Source organism: Sceloporus undulatus, chromosome 2 (genome assembly GCF_019175285.1).
Source record: "Sceloporus undulatus isolate JIND9_A2432 ecotype Alabama chromosome 2, SceUnd_v1.1, whole genome shotgun sequence".
Classification (NCBI taxonomy): domain Eukaryota; kingdom Metazoa; phylum Chordata; class Lepidosauria; order Squamata; family Phrynosomatidae; genus Sceloporus; species Sceloporus undulatus.
Genome location: NC_056523.1, coordinates 69,815,051 through 69,819,149, shown reverse-complemented (window position 1 = coordinate 69,819,149; position 4,099 = coordinate 69,815,051). Strand labels below are relative to the sequence as shown.

Genomic DNA, 4,099 nt, shown 5'->3' with positions numbered 1-4,099 from the left:
TATCTTAGGGACCGCCTCCTCCCGTACAATCCTCCCCGCGCTCTCCGGTCCTCTGGGAGGAACTTACTGCAGCCTCTAAAATCTAGGCTTGCGGCAACCTCCCAGAGGGCGTTCTCTGCTATCGCCCCCAAACTCTGGAATGATCTGCCGGATGAGATCCGTCAGATAACATCATTAGACAACTTTAAAAAAGTGGTCAAGACGGATCTCTTCCGGCAGGCCTTTCCAGATTAACCATCCTGGCCCAGGTTCCCTGATTCCCTCATTCCTCCCGTGGCCCCATCTTAGTGATGGTTGAGGATCAACAGAGGGATATCAGGGTTTTTAGTTTTAACTGCTGTTTTTATGCTTGATATTGTGTTTTTAATATGTTTACTGTTTAATACTGTCTTAAGGGGGGGAGGGATAAAGTGTTTTTAATTGTCATATTTTATATTTTACTGTTGTTAACCGCCTGGATTGGTTTGCCAGAGGGCGGTATACAAATAAATATTATTTTATATTATTATTATTATAAATATTGATTAACTACTCAGCATGACATATATACCACATTTTCATCCCAAAGTATTTAGCACCTATAATTATGTACTCTTTATAATCCTGTAGTTTGTCATCTGACAAAATGTTGTGCATTTATGTATCAATTACTGCTTTTGACCTATCAAAAGACCTATATCACACTAACTCTAACCTTTTGAAATTAAGCAACAATAGATTGACTTGGATCTGTTGGAAAGTTGGTCATAGGAGTCTACTGCAAGCTACTATCTCTTGATTTACAGATTAGCAAAAGTGGGAATATAGGCCACCAGAATGCAGGTGTGTGCTCAATTCACATGAAACTAACAGGTTTTAAGGTATGTCTTAAGGAAGATATGATAGTAGCAGCCATGAGGAATCTTATGTCTGTTTCTGGAACAAAAATCATGCAGTGAAGGAATCTAATTAGCTGAAGGGATCTATTTAAACCAGCCCAATTGGTCTGAACCTTGAAGTTGCCACCATCTAATCAGACTGCAGTTTCCTTTACAGACAAAATTGTTTTTTATTTTTACCATTTGAGGGTAGATGGTTTAACTATAGAAAGAGAAATGATACCTAAGAACTGTCCTTGTGAGGAAACCTATCTTTGTTGACTTGCTCAGAATGCCCCCTTTTCTTTATTGTGCACTTTGTTGATGGATATTTACTTGAACTCTTTTTTTCTTCAAAGTTAATATTTTATATTAATTATATCCAATTATGGTATATTTTATATTAAAATATACCCTTGGTCAAATAATGTATTTTTGCATTTTTATGGAATAGTTTTCTGTTCTGTTTCCATATTGTAGATTTTGTTTGAAGAGGATCAGTTTTTAATCCAGAGCAATCAGAAAAAATGACATTCAGAAAAGGTATTTTACTCCTAATGGTATTATTTTTTAAAAAAACTAAAATAAAACTAGAGTAATTCAAGTTATATTTACCCATAGTTATGGTAACTATCTTTTCCTTTCTTCTATTTCAGTAAATATTTTCATCCTAGTACTTGTTGTTGTCGTATTTTTGCTAGTGCTACATCACAACATACTTGGGCTCAGTGATCTCTTGAAAAGAGAATTATCAGGTATGATTCCTTTTCCTCTAGGAACTCTGTGTTAGAGTAATGTTGTTTATTTGATAGGAAACAAATCAGGATATTTAATTACCTATACAACTCTTTTCTTCCTGTAAGAAATGCCTGTTTTGCAGGCTCCTTTGATGCACCCTTACTCTAGTTTGATTCCCTATTTGACTGAAAATCTTCACTTCACTAGACTTCACTAGATCCTGCCAGTTATCTACTTAGGCCTGTTACAGACAGGCCAAAATAAAACTGCTTCGAGTCACTTTGGAGGTATGGTATTTCAATGATGCATGCGTCCTAAGAGTCCAAAAGCCACACCAAAGCCACGCTCCTGTCCTAAGGACTGGAGTGCAGCTTTGGTGTGGCTTTTGGACCCTTAGGACTCATGCATCATTGAAATACCATACCTCCAAAGTGACTCCAAGCAGCTTTATTTTGGCCTGTCTGTAACAGGCCTTAATGTGTCTAACTAAATGTTAATAAAAGAAGTCCCTCAACCCAAGGGAGGCCATACAGTTGTGGTGTAAGGATGCTTCCATTATTTGTACCCTCGGAGCCAAATTTTCCACTGAATTACCAAAAACAAGAAATTTCTTTACCAAAACCAAGCTTGTTTCTTAGCAAAATAAACTGCATGGGAGAGCATGCATCTTGTTTTAAAGCTGATTCCTGGTCTTAGAAACCTCCAGTACAGTCAGCTTTAAAATAAGGTGTGCTCCCTCCAGGCCTTGCATGACCAAGCATGACCTATTCATGGTCTCTGGGAAAAGCTGTAATTATACACAGCGCTGTACAAAGTCGGTAAAATTAGGAGTAAATAAAAGCCTGCCCAAGGCCTAAATAATAACAATTAAAAAGAGGAATAGCATAAAATTACCATATAGGAAAAGAAAAAACAAAAAACAGATTAAAAACATCAAATATCAAAACAAATCACTATCACATGTCAAATATTGTCCGTCAGACAGGCCAGGGATGACAATGCACAAATGCCCCCCTGAGAAACGTCCTTCCCTCTAAACAATATGGTTTCAGCTCCGAGCCTTTTACAAGCTGGTTAGGGAAAGTGAGGACCGTGGCATGCAGAGGAAGAAGGTTCCCAGGAATGAAGGTGCACAAGAGAGAAGGGACGGATCCCGGGACGGGGCCAAGAGGGATCCTGGGTTGAGAGAGGAGACTTACTTTGCTAACCAGGTCGCTGAGAGTGCGAGTAGGGATTAAGGGGAGAGAGAAGACAGGTCTGATAATGTAAGAGACGGGGGCCAGTCCATGGCAGTGACTTTAAACGGTTCACAGCAGAGAGCAGAAGTATGACCTGAATGCGGAAAGGGAGGAAAAGGGAAGCCAGTGAGAGGGATAGCCACCCACAGGCAGAGATGTGGTAGAGCGGGGGCGGAACATAGACAAGTGTCGGTGAGCGAGTGAAATAATGCGTTGGCAAGCTCTGATGGCTTGACAGAGATTCAAGGGACGGAGGTGCGAGAAAGAGGAAGCCCGCCAGGAGATGTTACAGAGTCGAATCAGTGAGACCACTAGGGCATGGACCAGGATGCGGGCAGTAGAAGGCGGAGAGATATGGCGGATTTTTGGCAATATAGAGAAAAAATCTACAGACTTGGCTGTGTCTGGACTGCGGGATAACACGACAGAGAAGAACAAAGATAGAACCAGAGACTGCACGGGCCTTGCCTGGACGGGCAGATGGACGAGATGTAGTCCGACACGGAACAAGAAAAGGAGATAGTGGAAGGGTGGGCTTAGGAGGAACGACAAGAAGCTCCGATCTTGGACATATTGAGCTTCAGGACGCCGATGGTTGGCAAGCCAGTGGGAGACAGCTTTAAACAGGATGACACTTGCTGCTCTAGCCCTGTGAAAGATTAGGGGTGGAAAGGGATCACTGGGTATCATCGGCGTAAAGATGGTAGGAAGAAACCAAAAGAACTGATAAGTTTGCCTAGGGAAGTTGTAGAAGAGAAACAGAAGGGGACCCAAAACAGAGACCTGAGGTCACGCCAACAGAGAAGGGGACAGAAACGAAGGGGTCTGACCACCCGACCACTGAAAAAGATCGATCTGACAAGATGGGAACCAATCGAGAACAAGGCCGAGAAACAAGGTTCAGAGAGTAAATTCTATTAGAAGACAGTGGGCCACGGTGTCGAAGCCCGCAGACAGATTGAGTAGGACAAGGATAGAATAAAGGCCTGTCACCTTGGCCTGCAAAAGATCATTCGAGTCTTAGTAGAGGCCCTCGCTGTGAGAGGTGCCGTGGGCGAAAACCAGACTGGAAGGGATCCAAAGGGAGTTGGTTTCAAGAACTCAAGACAGCGTGAATAGACAAATCGTTCCAACACCTTAGAAGGAAGAAAGAGATTGGACGATAGTAGCCAAGGAATAGGTGTCAAGAGAGGGTTTTTTTTCAGATAGGGGAAGCTAAGGGCATGTGTGAAAGACTGAGGGGAAGGAACCCGAAGAGAGAGAGAG

General features: G+C 42.1%; 1 long non-coding RNA gene across 1 annotated transcript; it reads left to right on the top strand.

Annotated features, from left to right (window-relative positions):
* Positions 1-785: 785 nt before the first annotated feature.
* Positions 786-1,813, top strand: LOC121920949. Its single transcript, XR_006101808.1, has 3 exons — positions 786-860; positions 1,338-1,400; positions 1,514-1,813. It is a non-coding gene; the product is annotated as an uncharacterized LOC121920949 (long non-coding RNA).
* The last annotated feature ends 2,286 nt before the right edge of the window (positions 1,814-4,099 follow it).